The following is a 25381-nucleotide window of genomic DNA, read 5'->3' as shown; positions in this document are numbered from 1 at the left end:
AGAATATTCATCCTCTCTGTAACTTGCCTATTTATGCCAAAAACCCTCCAGGGCAAGGGCTGTCTCTTCCCATATGTGCAAGGATGCTCTGGCTTCCAACCAAAACCTCGTCATCCAGATTCCAGAAAGTTTTGCTCAGGAAAGGACATTTATCAGACACAGCATCCGCCTGGAGGCAGCACAATAAAGTTGGAGCCACAAAAAGAAGACCCAAAAGGAGAGGACTGCAACACTGGCCAATGACATCAGAGCCTGAGCGACTTCCAGAGCACACTGGGAAAGCAGAGGCACCTGAGACACGTGTGCTTGACAGCCCTGAGGACAGGTTGTCTAATAGCTCTGGTACTTGCATGCCTAGAGCTCAGCTCAGACCCCCGGTGCTGCTGAAAGGGACCTTGAGCTCTTAAAACTCTCGATGGTAAGCCAGGACTATCAAGAATATCCACAGTTTAAAATATGGAGTGAAGTCTCTGATGAAGGTTGCAGCCCACAAACTACATTATGGAGTCCCTGCTGTTGTTTGTGAGCAGAAAAACAAATGAAAATGCAGATTCTTATTTCAACTCCATAGGGCTGTTGGCCTGACCAACTGGGTTGTATCTAAATTACTTAATTCCTTCACAGAATCTCCATAACACTTCCTACATCTTTCCTCCAAGGATCTATATAAAACTTGCTGCATTTCTTCTTCGGATGGATGCTCATTTCTAAAAATACTTTTACCAAGAACTGCCTTTGGTAGGAATTAAAAATGTGACACAACATAGTGCCAAAATTCATTTCAGAAAACATAAATCACAAGGTATGTACCAAGTTGCCAATACCAAGCTGACTCCACAACTATATAATAGGTCCTTCAAATTTCTCCCTGACATTGAACCAGTATTGTAAACACTCTGCTTTGATTCTGCCGTGTTACCTCAGCTGAAGACATGTGAAAGTACAAGCAACCCAAAAACATTTGGTCCCTAATTGTCTCATTCTGTTTGTGCTCTGGTTTCCTGTCTCTGCCTGTCTGCTGTGTCTGTCCACATCCATAACTGTGAATCAGACTGGCCAATTTCTATCACGTCTGACAGAAGATTCTAAGCTCCCACCTATCACCTCAGGAAATCCACAGATGGGTAAAGGAGAGAGAGGATATTAAGTGCTTCTATGAAGGGAAATACAAGAAGAGCTCATGCCGTGTTTCTCCTGTCTGCCAGTGGTCGTATCAGTGGATGTGGAGCTCACATGCAGCCATAGCATATGCTCTTTCTTGCCCAATTAACTGTCTAAGCAAAGAGAGAGAGAGGATGAAACAGGTGTTGGTGAACCTGCAGAGAATGGGAAGTCACTGCAGAGAAGACGTAGAAAGTTGCTGAGAAAATGCTACGTGGAACTCAAAGTAAGTCAGGTCCAAGGAGTAAATGGAGATAATTCAGTGAAGAATCAGAAGAACAACACAGGGAAGGAAAGCCAGGGATGCAGGAAAGAACCAAGTGCTGTGGTTCTGAAAGATCACAGGAGAGAGTCTGGATCTTCCAAGGGGATGAGAAAACCAGTGGTACATGGTACCATAGGAAGGGAATACGAGGAGAGTTAGGGGTAGACTCAAGGTAGAGTAGTGATAAATATAACAAGCTCTAAGTAGAAAGTCAACACTGGATGCCACCCCACACTGACAAATAATACCCATTTATTTTATTTACAAAACAGTTAAATTGGCAACACCACTTCCAGCAGTGAGCTGAAGTCAAACTAAGAGGAAGTCCTGACTTCAGGCATTTCAAAGTACAGACTCATTCTGGTAGGTCTAGGTACATTTCAGATTGCAAGAGAAGGTACTTTCATTACTTTACCAGATCCTCCTCACTCAGGGTAGAAAGAAATAGCTTTTTTCATCTTGGTGGTTTTATTGCTGGCTGAAGACCAGTAATAAACATTCAGAACCTGGGGGGAAAAAGGGTAGGGGAGAGGATCCAATTCCATTCTAAGGTCAACATTTACACCAGTTTTAAATGGAGCTGAACTATTTGGTCCATTTCTGTTCCTTGCTACACTGGCCAATATGCAGAAATATGGAGCTGCATTACTAACTGGACTTCTGTGATACTAGAGAGAACAAAATTCCCAGTGGAAAACATGCTAAAACAGCGGAGACAGACGAGAGATGAAGCTGGCCTCCTGTATTTTACAACTCATCATACACTGGATTTTAAGTAAAAAAAGCCAAATCCAAATAAAATAGGCTGTAGGCTGTATAATGTATGTGCTTTCATGTTGACATGCCCCAGGTGAACTGCACCACCTGAGGACGGTTTTCCATGTACAACTTCCCAGCATGAACTATGGAGTCTCTCAGGCACTAATTACACTGACAAACATGGTCTCACCTGCGTGCTGTCTGGCTGCTTACACCTCCACGCCTCTGTGCAGATTTGACTGTCAGCGCTTTTGGGTCTGGAACAACTCTGCTGTTTGAGCACACAGCATCTAACACAACAGTGATCCAACCCAGACTTGGACACCTAGTTACTAATATTATGGTAGCTACAGCAATGAATCACGAAGCATTAAGAATCACAGCAAAAGCTGTTGCACATAGTATCTAGTTCCCACGCATGCTGCCATTTACCTTAGACTTGATGCCGTTTTGTCTAATTCTGTTTTCAGCACAGAGTGGATGTTCTTATGATTTTTAGCAGGGAAACTGATGCAGGACTAACTGGACAACCAAGCAAAACACTTTTTCTAGCCCCAAAGAGGTCATAACTGAAATAAGGATACCAGGGAGTTGTTATTAAGGGTACACTGCAGAAAAACCTTACAAGTGTAGGTGCAGGTAACATTATGAATCACTTGTTGAGGCAGGACACTCAATCAAAGTGCCTCGCAATCTACCCCAGATATCCCACACAGACATGGCAAAAGGCAGAACAACTGGCAATCCTGCAGTCTCCTAACGTAAAATTCAAGGATGATTTGATGACACCATGTCTGTAATGTCAGGATCTCACTCCTCACATCAAGACCTCACCTGAATACGAATTCCATAGCGTATTGCATCCCTCTCCCTGCGTAATTATTCCAGTAGCCCAAAGTGTCATGGCTAGAGACTGGACTGAATATTAACTTCCTGCTTCGGAGGGATTAAAAATAAGGGCAAAAAAATGACTCATCCTAAGGATGACAACTACAGTATTTTTTGGTTATGATTATGAAAAGTTTTCTTTCATCAGCTATGCTGGAAAGAACATTAGAATTTAAACATCTGTTCTTCCCGTTAAGTGTTGCTCCTCAGTACAAACGAATCTGTTTCTCTCTCTAACTCACCTCACAGAGAATGCTCACAGCACTCCCATTACTCCCACTACCTCTTGCAAAAGCATGAATACCAACACAACTGCTTAAATACACATAACTCAGCATTGACTCTGAGTGTCAGGTTCACTAGCTCTCCATGCAGGGGCTGGGATGCGCTCAGTGACTCGCACGACAAAGCCATTTACCATTATTAAGTGGGAACGGGATAGTTTTTTTCTCGAGTGCTTCACAGGCAGCACTGACTTCCAGCCCCTCTCAGTGCTGAGAGGCAAAAGCACATCCCTGTGTGCTGTATCCCTGTCCTGACACCAGCCAGAACCAGAAACTTCATGGGGAAGTTCTGGAGATGGTAAATTTTCAAAAGGATGTCCATGGCAAAAATTCAACTGCCTTTAGGAGAGCTGAGCTTCTACTCCATGGTGTTGAGTTTTCTTTCCCTCCGCATCATCCAGGGGGAAAAACTCACAGTTATGAGAATTCAACATTAGCACACTAGACTGGTTCTTGAACTACAGGAAAGATTATGTTGACTGGTGGAGATGAAGAAGCAATTGCAGTAAGTGTTCACAAAACCAAAATCCAGCTTAACAACTCACCTTCACCTTGCTTAATTTTGCCCCTCTATGAAGTCACTTAAGTACTGCACAGAAATGGAAAAGCTCAGTATCGGGGTTGGCTGCTGATCCTGATAAAGGCATCAAGCACAAGCTGCAACACACAGAACACTCCTGTCTCCCTTCCTTACCAATCTCTTCCTCAAAACTAAACTCCTTTGCTCATCACGACAGAGGGAAAAGGAAGCACGACATTTCCCTCTTCCTCTCCCCTCCTGGTCTCTCCGGCCCACCTCTTGCATCCAAGGAGCTGAGAGGAGGTTTACTAAAAAGCTGCAGCAACTCAAGTAACCTCTGCCTGTCAATTCCTGCCTGAACAGTTTTGCTTCTTGGCTGTAAACAACTTTTAAGTATTTATTAGTGACTCAGCCTGCTACATAAGAGTATTACTAACACCACCATCACAATTATGATTTGATTGTGACAGGGGACATTCTCCTTCCTTTCCACTGCTTAACAACCATGTCTGAATCCTTTCAAAATGTAGCAAATTCTACCTTTGATAGCTGACAAATACAAGGAGTGCCATGCTCAAAATTGCTTGTTTCAAAACAGGTGTTTACAAATGAATGAAGGTGCAGATAATGGCTATTAAGATGATCAGAAGAAAGGAGAGAAGAGACAAGTTGATTATAAAATTGATGACAGCCCTCCTTTCAAAGGAGGAAGGAGACAGATTGATGCTAAGTGATAAACACAAAGGTGGAAAACCCAAAAGCTAGTTTGGTACAAGGACCCCGTGGCCATTGTAAGTTTTAGCTGGAAGCTGAAGGTTTCTTGCAACTGAAATTGCAGAACAATCTACTGGTTGGCAGGAAACTAGTTTTAAGAGGATAGTTGATGAAGGAGGATTGGATGCCACACTGGCTGTGACAGCAAGTGTGCTAACAGTCTCCTTCAGCCCTGTGTCAGAACCATCCAGGTGGGGCCTCCTCGCAGCTCTCTCAATGCAAAGCAGGAGACAATCAAGCCAGCTGCATGGGAAGACAATGCCAATAACAACACTAAGCTATACCTTGCACTCTGCCCACTTATAATCTCCCCCTAGTGCTACAAAGATCACTGACAAAAAACCCAAAAACCCTAAGTAAGCAAAATGAAAAAGGAGAACATCATCTCCAGAACTTTTGATTCTTCAGAAATTAAGCCAAAACTTCTTCTGCAGATACTACAAGAAACACTTCTAATGACTATCAATTCATGTCCCTTTTCCTAAAAACTGTCTTAATCATTGCTCACTGATATCTCTCTGTACAGTGACAACTTTCAACCACCAGTGAGGGAAATTTCTAAGTCTGAAATACAAGCTATGGTGTGCTTAAAGTGCAGTCATTTAAAGTGCAATTAGCTCTCTATGAAATTCATCTAAGATGCACGTGTGTCCAAAGAGGCTCCAGCCTAATCAAACAAAGTATTGAGACACAAACCTGCTCCCTGAGTGCTGTCCTCAAGGCTCTGCTCAGGATGTCTGCTGCCAAGCTGCCTCCCCATCTAGGTACCTCTCCTTCTGAGCATCAGTAGGTTCACAGCAGAAAAAAAGTGCAATTAATGCTTATACTCAAAAGGCTACTCAAAATTATTCAGAATCTCAGTGTGACTGAGCCTCTGGAGGGTGTTAAGAGTCCTCCCCTCCTGCTTAGAAACAGCCCCAGATGAGCGAATTGTCTCAGTGCCTTCCCGTTTTGGGGTCCCTTCAGAGACCCACACGGTGAGACAGCACAGTGAAAAGCTCATGCCAGAAGGAGATGCTGAGTTTGTTCACAACACACAGGGAATGACAGGCCCAGTGGTCATTGTGGAGTCACTACAGCCACTCCAGAAGCATCAGATGCAAAACCACACTAGCAGAGAATTCCATAACACTTCCAAAGCTGAGTCCTCAGCAACAAATGCTGCAGACACCCCAGCTCAGAGGGACATGAGCTTTATCACCCATCCCTGTAGCCCTCCGTGACACCTTGTTGGTTCTGTTACTCCTCCTCCCCATCCAACATCCCAGCCTTGGGGGATGCAAGGGGGCAACAAAACAGTCTCCTTTTCCTGAGCCCCACCTCCTTTATCACAACATTCCCTGCACCCACCTGTGGCATATTATTTCCACTGTTAATTCTCACTGTTAGTCACCCAGAGACAAAGGGACGCAGGAGAGACAGTAATACTCACAACACATTATGCTTGGGTTTTATCTCCTAACCACTGATGCAGTGACCTTGTGTAGAAAACACTAGTTCTGAAGTGTGATTGTTTCTCCCTCTTTTCATTTCGGACTCACCCACTTTTTAAACTGTCTGTGGCATCTCAGCAGTATCAAGAGGCTATGGGGCACTCCATGGACACACTCTTTATTTCAAGAGCAGTAATTTAGGCCTGTCAGTTAAGAGTGGGACCTGCAGAGCCAATTTAAGCCTTGCACAGCAGACATCTGAGAATTTACTTTATCAACAGTGGAATATTATCAACAGCAAGATAGCGAATGCAATAAAACTGCCTGTTACTTTAAGCCTTACAGGCTAATTTAATCCTTCATTTAGTACTCGCATGCTGCTGCAAGGGTATTCCAGGGCCATGGGAAAATTCCTGAAGCGTGTAGGATCACTGTAAGCAGCCTTATGGTGCCCTGCTCCCTGACAGATGCTGGCAGGGAGCCAGCCTGCAGGCACACTGGGTGCTTTACGTGCCCCCAGGGAGCCAATGCCAGGGCCATGGTGGCTCCGGCCCTCCCGCAGTTCACAGCCCAGGAAGTGAAGGGGTCCTTTCCAAACTGCTGGGCTTCCAAGAGAAGGAGTAGCACTGAAATTTTGGGAAACAATAAAAGGCATCTTAAACCTCCTGCCAGTGGCAGGTGTCTCAGGGACAGGAGAGGCTGGCAGACACAGCCTTTATGTGCCTCCACAGCCCATGGCAGGGCTCTGCTGCCACGGCTTGTGAGAGAGAAAAGTTCATGGATGAAAAGTAAACTGCCTGGTAGTTGTGTGCCTACTTTTTACAGCCTACAAACCCGGAGAGCCAAATTTGACTCTCAGTTTTCATTTCCTTCAAATTCATAGATCCAGGAGAGATTTTATGCAGAAGTAAACTAGGGGCTGGTCAAGAAATTCATACATTTATAGGCTTATAAAAGCTCAAGTAGTCCCAAACCAGCCTTGTACTCAATACATACACACACAAATGCATATGTGCATGTCCACACAGATCCCAGAGCATACACTATTACCTTTCTTCATCCTGTAGTATCAGCTTCCCTTCCTTTACACCTGTGCTTGATCCTTCTATTTTTCATCATTAAGTATCCTGGCAGCCTAAGCAGTATGGCACAGACTACTTAAGGAGAACAGAGGAAATTGATTTTGCTCATGGTGTAAGTTTAACCTCACAGAAGGAACGTGTCCTAAAGTGGCATAATCCGGCACCTTCCTTTTTATTAGTGACAACACAAAGGAGGTAACTTGTATCAGCTGAATAAAATTTTTATGCATGTGTATTTGTTCATGCTACTCTTTAAACGAAGCAGAGTCTGAACCTCTTCTAGCTTGTTGAGCTGAGATGCTGGGGAGGGGACTACAATGCTGTTATTCCTTACACAAACTTCTACAGGCATCTCCTGTGCTCACTGAAACCCTCTTGTTTTGGTTGTGTAGCAAGGCCAGAGCAAACACACCACTTCACCCCAGAAGAGTGGAAATATTTCCCCCCTGCCCTGCCCTGCCCAATGAAGTTACACCGGCAGAAGCTCAGGCACTTTGCGACCCTGCTCACACCATATTTCTTCCTTACACTTCATATGTAGATTTTCAATTAAACTCCATTCCCATTTGCTGAAGTCTGTCTTTGGCATTCCAAACTCATGCTTGTGAGAACAGAAACTAAGTTCACTTGTAAATCAAACTGAAATGAATACGTGTACATACAGAAATGCTGACAAAACAAGTATCTGATTATCTACATTACAGAGGCAGCACACGTTCTCTCTAACACAGTCTTCTGAGATAGGAGCCTCCTTAATGTTTTCTCTTTCCCAAAAAGGAGAAAAAGTGCATTTTTTTGATCTAACCAAATGATTTTCAATTCTGGAGATGTGGCAACATTATGCTTGTGATTACTCTGCCAAACCACTCATATTTTCTGTGGTACGACTCAGTGCAGTGGCAGGAGACAAACCAGAGCAGTGTGCAGCAGCACCGTCATCTCTCTCAGATGCTCTGCCTTTGTATCAACACCATCTTATAGACTCACACAGCTTAGGCCCTTTCCACCCAGGGCTGTAAGCAGGTTCTTGCTTAGCCAAAAGCAAGACAGCTGCTTTGACAATGGGTACAGTGACTCCCATCAGACACAGGAGGCTTTTAAAATAAAACCCAAGGCGTATTACAAAAGCAGAAACTAATCCAAGAAAAATTAAGTATTCCAGGAGCTAGAGGAATTTTCTCAAGCCTCCTCCATCTGTTGAAGCAGCCTCCTTGTGAAACTGTTAACAAGTTAAAAGGTCGTACCTGTTTAAGCAGATGGTAGGATGCTGCGTCTGGTTGTTAAACAACGGAAACTCTCTGTTCCTATGAAGAAATAGAAAAATACACACTCTATTTAGTCTTTATGCAGTGAATTTAGCATAAATTCAACACTAAAAACACTATAAGATGCCCTTACATCTTACATGTACACTTCTGCCCAAGCCTCTTCCTCTCAGCTTCATTTCCCTTGGTTCACTTGAGACACATTAATTCAGATCCTCTGTTATGTTCCGCCTGCTTTGGGACCACCAAGGAGCTGCTTAATCCCTAAGCCTGCCCTAAAAAAAGCTGGCAATGGCTCTAAAAACCTATCCATCAGGGCAGGCAAATGCAGCACAGCACAATTCCAGCCAGACTCCCTCCACTAGGAGATCTGTCAGGGCTGCTGTATGCACAGTCTCTACTGCAGGGGAATCCCAAGAAAGAACCAGGAAAGGGGTTGCAAAGATGCACAGAAAGTAATGGAAGAAGAGTAAGAACCACCCTCCCAGGCTTCCCAGTATAACACTTCAAAGCAGCTGAAGATACAAAGGCAGGGAACTACTCCAATTTCTTCTTAAAACTGTTTTTCTTGCCTAACTTGTAGTAGAGGGTCTTAATTTTTCTCCACTTTACCTGAGCAAAATAGCAAAGGTTACCACAGATGTTTGTGACCCTTTTTAATCACAGAGAAACTCATGGGCACTAAATGTAGTTAGCTTGCTGAAATAGCCTCTGCATGCCCTGCTATACATCCTCTCTCCTTATCCTAAGTTTTTGGTCAGAGCACACTGGGGAAAACATCACAGATGCAAGCAGCAGACAGACACTAAAGGGGAGACACTTTCCAGGAGAAAGGGGCCTCCTTGCCACATGTGTCCTTGAGTACCCCCCAGGTATTATGGGGACAGCTATCACCTATATTTAAGGCTGCAGCTTCTCAGGTCCAAGACACTTGTAATTTTGATGATTTTAATTGTTCAGAATTAATTCCCCATAAATGATATCTGACTCAAGCTAATACTTTCATTTGGGAGTTGGTTGTTTTAAAGCTTCAGCAAGAACAGGCTGGGCATTCCCAGGAACTAGAGGAGTGAGAAATACATGACTAGACCAAGTTAAAAAGAAGGACAGTATTAATGATAAAAAGTAGGATGCAAGTATGCAAATAGAGAGAATCATAATGCATACACACAAAGAGGACTAACCTTAAGCTAGAGAGCTGTTCAGGTTTTTCCTATTTCCTGGACTCTCTCTGAATTAGTCTCCTTGCCTCCAGCATGTCACTGGCATGAGGCTGTGCTAACTACAGCTTTCCACCAGTTTGTCCAGTTAACATCCAGCAAGAACTGAAAGATTTTGCTGCCCTGAGGGGGAAAGTTTCAGATGGTTCTGACAGCAAATAAATGAAAAGTGACTGCTCCACCTTAGTGCAGAGGCTGTCAGCAGAGTATACCATTCAATTACAAGCAATAATTAGTTACAGTAAATGAGCTATGTGGAAACGAGGCTCCAGCCAGCATCAATTCTATCCACCCGCAGGACGAAGAGGAACGTTAAAATAAGCTAATTAAATTTTCTCTGGCTCAGCAGAAAGATCGATGTTCCTGACAGGCGAGTGTTGGGCACGCGGTGTCCCAACAACCCTCCAATGTGTCACTGGTGCAGCACAACACCAGGCAGCCACAGCCAGAGGAGGTGGAAGCACTCCTCTTGGGAGGGGCAAACAAAGGAGGCATGGAACAGGGACATTAACAGAAGGGTGGACACACCTGCAACATGTATTCCAGATGGTCAGAAGGCATTTTTACCAAAACCAAACTGTGCTTTGCACTTTCATTGTCTATTCTGCCACCACTGAGCATGTGTTCTACTAGTCTGAACTGAAACCCCAATCACCTCTCTGCTAAAGGTCAGTTGCAATAAATGTGATTTTAACCAGTAGCAGAATACCAAAAATACCAGACAATCAAAATACAGATGCCGGAAGTGGGCAGCAGTTTTATACTGCCCCAGGACTTTCCTGGAGACAGGCTGTAATCAGCATTTCCACCTCTTGCTGACCAAGAAGAAAATTAGTTGTTTCAAAGGTTCTTCCCCTAGGAAACAGAAGAGACACCTGCCCACACAGAGGCACCCACAGCTCCATTCAGGGCAGTTATCCAAAAAGCAAGAAGTTAACATTTAAGTGCCTGGTCAGAACCTGGCACTGCATATATCAATGGGGTTTTCCACTTCCTGTAAGCATCTTCTAATAATCACCGTGCAGAGTGTGTTAGAAAGGGTTTCTTTTTGTTTGTTTTTCTCCCAAACCCTCTTGCTTGAGACAGAAATCCCTGGAGAACCCATCCCAATAAGGAATTCACTGAAACTGGCAGTGTCTTTAGAAGGGCTCTGTGCTCCAGTGAAGGGACATGCTGGTTTGTTGACACCCTGGAGCCAGGACAGCAGGGGATGGTGCCTTGGCTGCTCTGAGTACCACCTTTCGCAAAGGACAGGGCACAAAACAAACGAGCTGTTTTTTCACTCCTAATGGAAACCTGTCATTAATAGACCCTTTAATCTTGGATATGGAAACCTATGTCAGGATATGCAAGCTTATCACAATGAAGAAAACTTAGTCTTGTTCATAAATACAGGTTGGTAGGTGCATTTAGCACACATTTCCTTTCACTGAAGTACATTGTATGGATTCCCGGTTAAGGAAGACTGAAACAGGTCTGGACAGCCCTAGGCTGGATGCACTGTGACTTGGCACCAAATGGTCAAGGAAACCTGTTTATTTTGGCTCTGCCATTTACCTGTGGATCAAACATGTTACCAACTGCATCCTACCTCCTCTGCTGTGTATATTAGGGATTGCATTTTCTTCTTTTTTTTGGTGAACACTGACATCTATCCATAAAAACTGACAGAAAAAACACAATGTGCATACACACACACACCAACGGTGGAGGGCTGAGGGTCTCTTTCACGCACAAGCTATTTGTAACTATTCTTTGCTAATGTGCACCTACTCCTGCTTATCCTCTTATCAAACGTTCAAAACCAACTGGATTGGTAAGGTTCATACATTGTATTCAATTTTAAAAAAAGTATCTGTCTTTTAAAGGAACTGCTTCCCTCTCTTTCACTGGGCGTGTTCAAATATGACCTACCCAACAACACACCTGTTCTGCACAGTTATCTGTCATGAAAATCTTAAGGACTAAGGGCATACTTTTCCTAAGCGATTCCACTTGTTCCCCTCAGAGAGGAGCTGTTATCCTGAGGGGTCAGCCCATCCACCGGAGGCCCTGACCGTGCCTTGCAGAGATCTATCAGCTTCACTGAGCTGCCTGCAGAAATGCATATTTAGGATTATAAACTCTTCAGTCTGGGAGCTTGTCTTCTGCCACATATACCCCCAGAGCAATGTGCATGCAATGATAAAAGCCTAAACTGCCACAAATTACTTTTAAGCATTTAGTGCTTTGCCCAACAATGCTGCAAATGGATCCGATCCATCAGCACCAAACCTTTCCACATTGTTCCTTTCACGCTCCCTCCTACTTTCCATGTGCCCCATGCCTTCCCCTCGGCAGCAGAGGCTTAAAATAAGATAAACATTTTTCAAAGGCATGCAAAGAAAAATAATCTGGTATCTGGAGGGCAGAACTCACTACACGTTTATTATTTTTCAGTTTCCAAAGTGCTACAGAATGAAGGTCAAATATATCTGAATTTCAGCTGGTGTTGATGCCGACAGCGAATGTCTTTAAAGCACTGCAGCTAAAGGAGGCCATCGAGAGGCCAGCTTATGGCTGCTGGAAATTGCTGACTATCAACACAAGTCAGCAGCTTGCCCTGGCTGCAGATGTGGCCCTGAAATTCAGAAAGGACTGCAGTAGATGTTGCCTCAACTTGAGACTCAAGAGTCCAGTGCCACAGTGACTGAGAAAAATCCGAATTGAAATTTTCAGCATCAGTTTGAGTGGGCTTTGGGCAGCACGTAACTCAGTACTCTTCCCACTCCTGGAACATGTCTGCCTCTGACAGCTGGCTTAGCACTACTGTTAGGACCAAGCTGATTTAGAAAAAGTTTTAATGCTGCAAAAAACAAGTAACGCTCATCTTGCCATCACAAATTTATTTATTCTAAAAACAAACTGCTTCTGTGTTAAAATGACTGGATTACTCCCAACGCTTCCTAATTCCCATTGCTTGTCTGCTGACTACAAAATCCCCTTTTCACTAAAACATCCACATCAAATTTTTCAGTAGGTGAAAAGAAATTTTTAAAACTCTTCAAGTTTCGTGGGGAAAAGCATCTTGGGGTTGCTACTGCCAGTCTGAGCAGCTCACAGCCATGAAGGTAGAGGAGGCAAAGCCTGGCTTGATTCTGACTCTGAGGAGGAGATGGGAAAGATGAAAAGCCCTCTCAGCATCCAAGAATCTTGGGTAACTGGAGCCTGAAATACGCAGTAGACAGGAGACACTGTTCAATCACTTATGGAAATCAAGGTTAGGAGTGTCAGCACACTTGGCTTGAGAGGAAACAGTTTCCTCATCCTCTTGGCGCAGAAGTGGTGCATTAGTGGCTGCCAGTAAGGAAGGATTAAAGAAAGGAAACAGAGAAGGACAAGGAAAGCAAAGGATAAAATGAGTATGTCAATATTTTCACAGCTTGCACACAGGAGCCCAGCTAGGACCCCAAGGGGGTTTTGTTTCAGGAATCTCAGAGACAGAGACAATTGCTACATTTGATGAAAATATAAGGTGTCTGGGTTTTACAAGTGGTGTCTCTAATAGCTTACCTGATTTTATAACTAGCAGGGAAAGAAATTGTTCTAATGATAATTCCTGCTAAAGGCATTTGAGGCATTTTGTCGTGTTTACTGGCATAGACCTGTCATTAACACTCCACTTCTCCTAACCACAACTTAGTTCCTTTGTAGTTGCTTACTGAAGATAGGTCTGGGGGCTGTTTTCCTGGTCTTGTCAAGATGAATTTTAATGCCTACTGCTTGTAAGGTGTACCACTTGCTATTTTATATCTACAATTTATTGTATAATGAGTTCCTGTAAATTCTTATGATAGCTTAAGAGACTTGCAAAATGAATTGCTGGCCCAGTTCATCGGCAAAGCAGTCACTGAGTTCCTCTTGTCACCCCCTTCGGCCGCAACTCTGGCTGGCTCCCTCCACAGAAGCATCTGACCTCCAGGAGAAAGGCCATCATAAGACTCTCACTCCTAATGGAGATGCTGGCATAGCAACATAACACAGATTTTACAGTTGCTTTAGGAGGCCTCATCTATTTCAGACACCCATTAAACAGTTGTACAGACACAAGCTTTATCTTCACATGCTGGAGAGGAAATGCTGACTAAAGATTCCTTTCTGGACAGGGACTGTCTGATACAGTCATTTAGTGAAACAGAAACCAGCAACCCTGCAAGCTGGTATCCAAAAGAAAATATTTATTTAAGATCTGGGACTGAGAAATCTTCCACCTATCAGGGACACACCATCCTCACCTCAATATCACACACCAGAAGACATGTTTCCACACTTTGGTCCAGCACCACACACAAGAGCTCCCATAGAAAGTTGGAGACTTTTCCATTAGGGACATTGCTCTACATTCCCCATGCCTCTTGGTGCCAAGGTATTGATAAACACTAGTAATAAGGGTTTTTTTGTTAAAATTTTTTACGTGAACAGCAAAAAGAAAATAAATAACCTACTTCAGAATAAAGGTACTGTACTACATGCATCTTATTAAACACTGCATTTAATCTCTTTGGACTCACAGCACTTTCTAAATCAAGCCCCAGCCTTAAGCAAGCTCATGGACGCAAACCTAAGAGTGTGCATTGAAACCAGACTGTTCCCAGGCAGAGCTCTTGCAGTGGATAAAGCCAGGATGTGCCAAGCTTGCAGAGGGCTTTCTGTCCCAGTCAGGAGTGACAGACACCATTAACAGAGAAAATCAGCCACTGTCTTTCATCTCCTTACAAAAGCCTTGACAGCCAAGCTGTTGCAAATCAACAACAAGTATAGGAGCCTTTCCCTCAGTCATCACAGTTAATTCAGAGGGAGGAAAAGGGGAGGGAGAAGAGAAGGAAAGCAGAGGGCCTGAGGGCCCGGGACAAAGTGTCAGGACAAAGCGTCACAATGAGACTGACAGCTGGCCAGAGCCACTTCGGCTTTGCTAAGCATGGATTTAGGGAAGCCGAGCATCTGGACAAGCCTGGCGTGAGCACACAGCACAGACTGGCCTCAGGTCTGTGCTGCCTGCACTGCCACTCCAGGGACACACTCCAGCCCAGCAGCAGCGAGGGCATTTTCTCAGCTGCTGCTGTTGAGCCCTGTCCTGCTGGAACGGCAGGACATTTGCTCCAGAGGGAAAGCAACAGCAGCTGCTCCATGCTGAGCTCACTGCTGCTCCAGCTTGCAGGCTCTCTTGTCCAAAGTGAAAGGTGGGTTTCCTTCCCCTACAGCACCCAGGACTGTAACACAGGTCTGGCCCATGCGTGGCGTGGAGGAGAACAGACGAGGCAGGTGCAACAATCACCTTCCAAAGGACAGCACATTTCACCGTTACTGAGGGAGCAGGAGGGGGCCTTCTGCCACTAAGAAATTAAGGACGTATGAGATGGGGTTAGAAAGCAGGAGATGCTGCACTGGCTTGGCTCCATCCTCTTGCTTGAGGATCCTTTTCTGATGCACCAGTTCTGTTCATCCTGAAGGTTTTCCTGTGATACATCAGGCAGACAGAAAATTTTCTCAGTACCACAAATACCTAGGAGTCAACCTGGTATATCAGAGGATATATCACTTTTTTCTGGCTCAGGATGGGTTTACTTTTCTTGTCAATGTATATTGTACAATTTAAGGGTGTCAATAAAACTTCACAAGATAATTCTGATGAAAAAGTAATTAAATCCCCTTTAACAGGCTTGTAGACTGTGGGTAACAGAGCAAGTTACTGCCTAAGACAGGGACAAAATCAAGGTCTCTCAGCTGCTGCCTCTAATGATAAGGTTGAACACGTATTCCCAGCATCGCCCCTGGTGTAACAACAGTGTGCAACTCTAGAATCCTGCAGTAACCAAGTGCAGCCTTTTCCCAGTGTGCCTGTTAAAACAAACTAACCAATGACAGGAGAAGAGCAACACTTGAGGATGCAGGGCTGCTCTGGGGAAGCCACGTTAGCCTATGGCAAGTCCACAGCCGGCTATCTCTAATTTTATCTCTAATTTTAAGTGCTCTGAAGTTAACTCTGAGGAGTGGAGAGCAGGCTGTGCAAGCTGTGTGGTATCCATGGAAACTGAGCTAAAGCTGCTGTTTTACACTGGTATGGATGTATGTAAGGCCCAAAGCACCTTACTAAATAGGGAGGGGACACAGAAGACATTGGATAGAACACGTCCTCAAAGGCACAGCTCCAATGTTGTGGCACATGTGCCACCAGAGACATCCAAGATAAATACAAATGGCAGAAAAACATTGCTTAAAGACCTCCACCTGGGAGCAAACATGACAGGTGATGCAGTTCAGGTTAGCCAGCATTCCCAGCCTTTTAAAAGAAATTTTAGTACCATACTTTGGATTTCTGCTTCTTCCTTCTACCCATTTTAGAGCATCCCAGCCAAGCAGTGGTGTGGCAGTGCTGACCACATCCCATGACACATTATGGAAGTTTTACTGGCACTATTTTGGAGTGAACCATATCACTTTGCTCAGGATCACACTGACAGACATTTCACACACATTCCTGTATGCACTTCCTCTGCACAACAAAACTGCAGAGCAAAAGCTCCCAGAGGCTTTAAACCTTTTATCTCTTAAATCACCTCTAAACTGCTTATCTCCATTAGCAATCTGGAATGCACAAGTTACCTGTCACAGGGTGAAGGGGAATTAAGTAAAGCAAAGTGTTTCGGTAGTTGAGACCGGGAAGCTTTTTGCTTGCTTTGCTGAGGATTTTCCAGACATCATCTGCCTGAAGGTCTGCACCTCTGGAGTCCCTAGAAATACCCATCACCACTCCCAGCACATTCCAGCTAAATCCAACATACAGCATTGTTTGACTTTCTGCTCGACCAAAGTCAATGCCCATAAAAGCTGACTGTCTCTCCCAGGCTGGGAACTGCTGAAGGAACTACACACCTCTCATTAAATTCCTCTTAGCATGCAGCCTGTTTTGTGGAAAAACTAATAACCTGCTGATGACTCATGTAAATGAGCAATGCTCCATGTCAGAGAGAATATGATACCAGAATCAGCCAGGAAGAGACGCTGCCACCATGAAACAGGTGTCACAGCAGTCACATAAGCAGACCCAGAACACAGGGTGGTTTGCACCAGCACACCCACAACCAGCCTTCAGTGTTTTCCCTTCATTCCACTGTCCACATGTTTTCTCCCTCATCCTTGTTCAACTCTTAAGAGCAGCAAACTCAAGCAACATTTTCCTATCAACAGGCATTTGGTAAGAAATACCAATTTCATTAAAAGATGAGTGATGCTTATGGAACATGAGTCCCACAAGTGCCACAGTCGTGTGGTCCCCAGAGGTGTGACAGTAGGAAAATTGTCCAAATAGACTTAAGTATGATAGCTCTCCAGTTCCTAAGAGCCTCAGTCCCTGGATTCCCTAAAAACAACAACAACAACAACAAAAACCAAAACACCAAAAAAACCCACACCACACCAAAAACCCAAGCTCTTACTTTTGTATCGAATAAAGAAACAAGGAAAATACTGGCAAAACCTCTTCTCCTGCTGCCCTAGTTACATAAAATCCCTTGTCTGTTTGCAGCAGAGTACAGGTGGGTTCTGCTGATAAGAATTCAGGCAAAGCTATCTTGCTATATGCAGGTAACAAATCTGTAAATAAAGTGCTGGGATTGGGCAGAGGGATGCCATAAAACAGAATTTCAAGTTGGGGCAGAGGCTCCAAAACAGGCTGTGGGTGCTTCTTGAGAGGCTGTCAAGGCCAGGTTCAAATCTTCTCTCCACAATGGATGTGCAAAAATCAGTAATCACAATATTTAGACCATTATACTCAGCAAGTCTGTCACCTTCCACTTATACAATCTGGAAAGGGTCTGGATCTCAATTCACAGCAGAAACCTCTCACTCCTCCACTCCCCCGGGGTCCCATGAACACCCTCTGCCCAGCTCACGTACCCTGCACAGGCTCTGAAGGATGAATTCCCACACAGTCTCCTGCAATTCCCCACGGCCTCAGCCAGGCTCGGTGCTCCCCAGCACCAGCATTGCCACCTGCAGATCCCGCAGGCACACAGGACCAGCCTCACAGCCCGGAGCAGCCACTGCGCTTCCCAGCTGTGCTTGGGGTTCACGGGCACTTGCAAGTGCATCCTGTCATCAATCCATTCTGCCTCTCTCCTCTAGTAAGAAATCCTACTTTATTTTCAGGGCTCTTTCCCACAGGATGCAGGCAGCAGGGCTGGAACAAAACAATGTGGCCACAAATAAAGCTCACGACACAAGTCTTGCTGCTGCCCACTTGACCGTTAGGGTTTTTTGCCTCCTCTCATTTTTTATTAATTTGATGATTCTTTTGCTTCTGAAAAACCATGGACTGGCCTTGTCCACATGCTGGGTACATGGTCAGCTGTTGGAGTGGTCCCCTCACACTGTGGGGACCCTCTGAGCTCCAGCAGCAGCAGAATCCCAGGCTGATTCAGTGCCTTGTTTGGCCTTGCTGAAACAGGAATGTTTTCAGCTGGGCTGAGGGGCCAGGCAGGGCAGTCGTGCTGCTTTTGAAACCCGAGTTAGTGTTTTCTTACTGGGCTGCACTGAGCCAGGTGGGAATTCCCTGGGAAGATCAGAGCTGCTTGGCACGGTGCTGCACTGATCATCGATGCCCAGAGCTGGCAGAGATCGCCTTGTCAGGTCCCACACAGTTTCTGAAATGTTTTCTCAATCCAAGCTCAGGATATTAAAAAAAACCCCCAAACCTTGTTGCATATTTCAGACTAGGTCAAATGAAATGTTTCAACTGTGTTTTACTTGGTTTTGGGGGTTTTTCCTGAGTTTTCCTTCAGGAATTCAAGGTATTCCAAACTGAATTAATTTTTTCTTCCATTTTCAGGATGCCTAAAAAAGGCATTTTAAAATTGGAAAAAGGGAAAGGAATTTTTCAGGAACAGGAAGTTTTTGAAACCAATCCTTTCCCAGAAAAACAATTTTCATCTTATGAATAGATTCTTTTCTGTTTAAAAAGAACTGTTTGAGTAGAAAACTCCATTAAGACCAACTTCCTACTTCAATATCAACCCCAAACCTAACTCTGGGAAACAAGACCTTTGTTACTTTCCCCAGAGATAAAACAGAATAAACTGACCCTGCTTTCATTTGAGAGAAGAGTTTGCTGTGAGGACTCTCCCCCATAATGTATATATTACAACCACTTGTTTATTTGAAAATTATGTAGTTCCTGTGAAACCAAATGTTCTGTATTTCATAGCTTAAGCAATAAGTCATAAAAGCCAAATTCAGCAGACTGTATGTTATTAAGAAATAGGGATCCAGATGGCTAGCTGAGGTCAAGCTGAGGCCAGTGTGCCCATAAAGAATACACACTTGTGTGTCCTTATTAAAGTTTGGGGTTTTAGTAAAAACAGGAGTGTTTTCCTTTTAGAGCACTCATTTCAGATAACTTTGTTTACTTTAATAAAATACCCTACATCCTTCACAAAGTTTAAAATAAATAGAAGCTGCCAGGAGTGGGAGACTACTATATTATGGGTTCAGGAGGAACTGTTGTTTTGCGATATTTTTTTTTCCACATACTTAAAAAATAATGCAAACTTATAACCACCTCTGTTACGAGCCAGAAGCTGTGCTGAGGTTCCTGCAGCAGCTTGAGGGTCTAGAAATCCTACAGAAACGAGTCCTGCCTCCTCTTTTCCAGCCATCTGCTCCATTCAGCTGAGCCTGTGACAGCAGCTGCCTGTAGCTGCAGAGGATGTGTCAACTTCCAGTGCTTCACAAAGCTCAGGTGGCTGATTTTAGGTGCTGAAATCTGCTCTTCCTGGACACTGTGGCTAACACACACCAGGCAAGGCAGGAATTACCACTGCCTGTCACTGCCCACCCTCTCGCCACCAACCTCACAGGGCACCTGGCTTTTAGACCAGGAATCTGCAGATCCAAAGGCAACTTTTGGCACATTATGGAGGTTTTGAGCAACAGGCAACATCCAGTTAATTTGAAAGGCCTTGGTTCCAGCAGTAAGTTTGAGACGGGCTGGTGAGCACTGATCTGTTGAGGTTTCACCACTTCCGGGGTGAAGCCCTGCACCTCTCCACAGCCTTTGCCCACAGCCATCCCAAGGCAGGCAGGTGTCTGTGCCACGAGGATTCAGCAAGGCCTGCCTCACATCCTGTTGGATACTGGCAGTTCCCAACACCAGACTAATTAAGAGCTGATAACACTCTGACATGAGACTAGTGCAAGATGAAGCAGTGAAATAGAAACCAGAGGAAGTTCAAAGGGTCCTGGTGTGCTCGCAAATCCCTACGGTAATATCCCCTTTTCTCCTCTGAAAATCCTGATTTCAGAGACCGGACAAAATTATACAAAACAAGACAAACTCACCATGAACGTTAATAGCCAGCACTGCAGGAGGCACAGATTATACTGCTGGCCAAAATGCTCACAGTTCCTCCTCTCAATTTTCTATTACCCTTTCTCTGATAATTCCATTTATTTATGAGCAGTTCAAAAGTGTGTTCCATTATTACACTTTAATTGGCTTATGATTAAGCAAGCAGGCAGTGCTAAGGAGATGAGAAACCATGGCATAACACAGTAGAAAGCATTAAGATGCCTTATTTCCTCCCTCAAAATGAACTGCATGGTGCATCTGCAAACACTTAGCAAGTGGTAAAACAACCAGAAAAGCTGGGCAAATACAGATTTCTACCTTCTTGAAACGAAATCCCTGTAAAGAAAATTATTATTCTCTCGGCACCACATGCTTCTGATTGTATCAAAATGCATTAAAATAAAAATGCTTTACCCTAAGATGATCAATCTCAGGAAATGATTTACAGGCTGAAAGCTGTACTTCACTTGCTGGAAACTACGTAAGTACCAGGCTGCACTGGTTAGTCACAGGGCCATGCTTTCTCCAAAAAGAGACAGCACTGATGGTAACACTTTTATGAAGACAGAATGAGTCAAAAATAGTGTTTTGACCTTAGGATTACAGACTTTATAGATCATAGCAAAGCCATTAACACCAAACACCTGTTGGAACAATTTTAAAACAAATATTTTATACCCTAAGTTATGCAGCAACTTCCCTCTTTTTTAGAACTAGAGTGTAAAACTTGGTAAGCTTTCAAAGCAGAAGCTCATTACTCAGAAGCATATAAACACTTAAGACACTGTGTTTTGCTACAGAAACACCTTAATAAAATTAAAGAAAGTGACTGAAAACCCATTTCACCACAAGGGCTGCAGCCTTCCGTAACAAAGGATTTGGGGTACTTTAGCACAAGACCTCATGCCAAATGAGTCACACATAGTATGGGAAGTCTCCAAGAAAACTGCACTTCTTTAGAGACCCGCACTTCTGCCCACCTGGCAGATACTTTTCTTTACATTCTCAATCCACTTTCAATTCACACATTTGAAAATGGATTCCAAGATCTGGAGACATTATCCAGCAAGAGAAAGCAGTTTAAAGACACATACAGCAATAAAAAACACAATAAGGAGAACCTCAATTTCTGCACTGATGCATTTGCTAACAAAATTTATACTTTCTATTTTGAGACTATTAAAATTTAAAAGCCCACCCTATAGCTCAAAAATTATTTCCATAAATGTAAAGACCAGATCTCCTAAAAGAAGATGATGAGCTATACTGCTTAGAGATATAACATGATACCAGAAGTAAAGGTCTTACTATCAACTCCAGAATCATGTTGTGCCCATTAATTCACATGCAGGAGGAAGTGACAATACTTGCAGTCCCTCAGTCCCAAGTTCAAGGATTGCTCCTGAGTGAATGCCTGTCAGGCAATGAGCTCTGCTGAGGGCAAACTTCTGTACTAGAAAAGCCTAAGCCAGGTGAGTAATATATCAAAATATATCAAAGTTTCTTGGCTGTTGTGCAGAGGTAGGAAGCCCTGCACACGCACCCAGAGCTGAAAGAGGAGGCTCTTCCCGTACACGTGAAAGGTACCACCAGATTCCAGCAATAAGTTAGCCAGACACCTCTCAGTGCTGCCAGGTACCATAGCCACGAGTTCCCTTTGTTGGGTGCACAGAACCATGGCTGGAGTCAGTTCACACAGCCCTGTGCACCCTGAGCTCAGGTAGAGCCCCGTGGCACTTACAGAGTCAGCCCTGCAATGCAGCTCATGGAGGAAAACCAGCTCCAGCATTTCTAGTTGTCTTTTTCTATCTCAGGACCAGGGACTAAGGGGCCTGAACTCTGGGAAAAATATTCTCCTTTCAACCACAGGGTCTGAAAGACTTCAATTTTTCAGCAGACTGCCTTTAAGTTCTGTATCGCACAGTTCTGTCAGCTCTAAGCTGTTGGAGTGAGTCTAGAGGAGGGACGCCAAGCTGATTAGAGGGATGGAGCACCACGCCTATGAGGAAAGGCTGACAATTGGGATTGTTCAGCCTGGAAAAGAGAAGGCTTCAAGATGACTTAATCGAGGCCTTCCAGTACCTGAGCAGTGCCTACAAGAAAGATGAAAAAGGACTATTTACAAGTAGATGGAGTGACAGGACAAGGGGGAATGGCTTCACACTGACAGAGAGTAGGCTTAGATTGGATATCAGGGAAAAATTCTTTACTCTGAGGGTGGTAAGGCACTGGAACAGGTTGTTCAGAGAAGTTGTGAATGCTCCATCCCTAGAAGTGTTCAAGGCCAGGCTGAATGGAGCTCTGAGCAAGCTGATCTAGTGGAACTAAATGATGGCTTAAGGTCCCTTCCAACCCAAATCATTCTGTGATTCCATGGTATTAGTCATCAGAGCAAGCACCAACAATCTTATGGGATCTGATTCTACTTATTTCTAGTTTATACCCAAGAGCCAAGCGCCTTAACACGTGCAGGCTGTGGCTGAGAGTGGGACCCCTAAAGTAGGCAGTGCCCATATTGAAAAAAGGCATTGGTCCCCAAAGAGTTTATAGCCCAATACAGACAAACAGAAGAGAGAAAACAGCAGTTATTACCATGTATTTATGTCTCTTTAATAAACAAACAACTTGTCCTTCAGCATCAGTGCAGAATATGTTCATATATATAAGTTATACAACAGGAAAGTTATCTATCTTTGGTCTTCCATAACGTGCCTCCTATTCCCCAGCTGTTCTGCTATCGCCTGCTCCCTGCCTCTGATTTTTGGTGGATTATATGTGAAATCATTTTCAAAAATAGTTAAGAACTGTGTTGTATTGTGTTATTGTGCCCATTTTTTTTTAAGATTATGAATTGAGGTCAAGTAAGATAAAATGCTTTGCCTGAAAACACGCACAGGCTCTATAGAGCACATCAGGGAAGCACACGCAAGATTTTCAGAGTTTCAATCCAAGCTCTAATGACAGAATCACTGCTCCTGCTTAGCTAAGGGCTGCAGTCTTTGTATGCAGTAAACAGATCATATGGGACATAGACCTGAAGTTTATCTTAAGCTCCTTTAAAAGCACTGCTCATTATTCAAAGGAAAACGTGTGACCTTTTGTGACATCTCTCTGGAAGGAGCTTTCATGTCTGCTGCTCTGAGATGATTAGAAGACATGGTATTTTGGATGCAAACTAAGAAATCCCAGTGCTTCACTGTTTCTTATTCTCAGGCATTAAGAAATAGATTTCTCTGGGTTTTGCAGGAATTGGGGAAATACATGAAAACAGAAAAGGAACAATGAAGTACCAGGAGCTTTGTCTGCCCCCTCCCCCTTCCTCTTGCTGGTAGAAGTCCCACTCTTCTCCTTTTGGGTGCTGAAGGGCACTCTCCAGCTGAAAAAAGTTGCCTGGAGACTGAGGGAGGCAATAGCCAAACTGGAGGTGTGGAAGGAATGACAACTGTGTTCAGTTACCTATTACAAATGGACAGCCACTCCTTATTCCACTTATCCTTCTGGATACACACTAGGGCATTTTGGTGAACACCAGCTTCTCCACCAAAAAGAAGGCACACCTACCTCCTCATCAGACTGGCCATGACATGGTATGTTTTCTCTCTCCTGCTGGATGAGGACTCAAGTGGATAAGGAAGGACAGTCTGGCCTCAAAGAAGAAACTAGTTTAGGTAGACCTCAAATCTGATCACCAGTATAGTACTTGTTTATGGCAGCAGAACTGTCAGTACTCTTGGAAACCATCAGGCAACTGAACTGAGCCCCCTGAGGTAAATCAGACAGCCTTTATTAGGGTTTCATTCCTTCAAACCTCTTGTATCCACATGTTCAGTGCCTATTTTCTCATAGCCTCTTATTACTGAGCTGGCCCATTGCCCAGAAAACACATGCCATGTGAAGCAGCTCACCCCAAATTGCTACAAACGAATTAAAACAGTTTTCAAAATGAACTGCCTCTGGGCTAAAGATATTTTTGTGAAACTTTGTTTTGCTCTCCTTGTTGACTGTCACCGTCTTTTATGCCCTTGCAATGCCCCGGTCACGGGGACATTAATCCAAAATTACTTGAGGGAATCTACAGGCTTCTCTCCTATGGCCAAAGAGCCCAGAGGCGAGTGCTGCAGGCTGTGACACATCCCAGCTTAATCACAGGGATAGTGAGAGACAGGAATTAAGACTGAGACAGAGAAGTTCAAAGGTCTCCTACCAACAACTAAGTGCAGTCTGACTTACAAAGGCAGAACTACTACAACATGGTGCTCTTCAATCAGGGGGAAAAAAGGTATGTGAGAGGAGAAGCTGCCACCAAAATAACACTACCAAAAATGCCTCTCTGAATTCCGTAGAGACATAGGGTGTCCCAGTCACAGGCTCCATCACAAGCAAATACCGACACAGCTCATGATGAACATGTGTGACAGTGGGGTCACAAAGTCTGGGAAACAGAAGACAGAATTAATCCCCTGTAACCCAGTATATGTGCTCAGTGTCACAAAATAAATAATCAATTTGCTTTAATTAGGCTATATCCTCCTGCTGTCACACAACCTCTACTTGAAACTGCACCACGAGGTGAAAACAACCCCTTATGTACCAGCAATTACTGGACAAAATAATTTTGCTATATTCCAGTATCTCAGTGGCTCACTCTGCAAAGTTAGACAGGGTACTTTCAATTCAGATGGAGATAGGAGACCACATACTTTAGCCATAGTTTCACCAGTAACTGCTTGAAAAGGTGAAGATGATTTAACCAACTAGCCCAAAACCTTGAGGAAAGTGAAAAAAAAAAAAAAGAAATGCTAAAATAAAGACTGAGCACATGCTTGCTATGAAAGTAACTGTTTAAAGCACAAAAATACTACTACAAAACAATTTCCTCTACTTATGCGTGCACTGGTAATAAATTTGCTTCAGCTATTTTCAGTTGTTAACAACCAATGAAGAGACAGTCTCACTAACTTTACTCCATATGGTTGTTTTAATGCTAAGAGACTAGTGGGTGGTTATATGCCTTGAGGGGTTGGAAGAGGGGACCTATTCTTTTGGAAAAACTGCATGCTGTGAATTACTTGTTCCAAGCTTGTTACTTCTAAGAAAAATAAGGTAACTGGTTAAAAGAAACAAAAAACCCACCCTAATCTTGCCACTTATAGAAAAAAACTAATAGTTTCTAACATGTTCTGAAATCCAGAAGCATATACAAGCCGTGCCCAAAGTCTGCACCATTTCCACACTGCTAATGAACCCTATTCTTTATACCACACACACATCCTTGGTGGAGAACATACGTAGGGATTTCTGCCACTGGGTTTTCCATAGATGGAAAAAGTAAATAACACGGAGAAA

At 43.9% G+C, this 25381-nt stretch overlaps 1 protein-coding gene across 33 annotated transcripts in view; it reads right to left on the bottom strand.

Moving 5' to 3' along the window:
- The window catches only part of MAP2 (microtubule associated protein 2), a 222979-nt gene that overhangs the window by 95111 nt on the left and 102487 nt on the right, over positions 1–25381 (bottom strand). For 30 of the 33 annotated variants that reach the window (XM_027677935.1, XM_027677937.1, XM_027677959.1 and 27 more), the window contains one exon: positions 8411–8470. The exons of the other annotated variants lie outside the window; for them this stretch is intronic. The gene's annotated coding sequence lies outside the window, so the exon portion shown is untranslated. The remainder of the gene's footprint in view (positions 1–8410; positions 8471–25381) is intronic. 33 annotated transcript variants of the gene reach the window in all.

The sequence above is a fragment of the Neopelma chrysocephalum genome, unplaced genomic scaffold, assembly GCF_003984885.1.
Source record: "Neopelma chrysocephalum unplaced genomic scaffold, ASM398488v2 Primary Assembly neopelma1_44, whole genome shotgun sequence".
NCBI classification, from domain to species: domain Eukaryota; kingdom Metazoa; phylum Chordata; class Aves; order Passeriformes; family Pipridae; genus Neopelma; species Neopelma chrysocephalum.
This window is presented reverse-complemented; position numbering and strand designations above follow the sequence as displayed.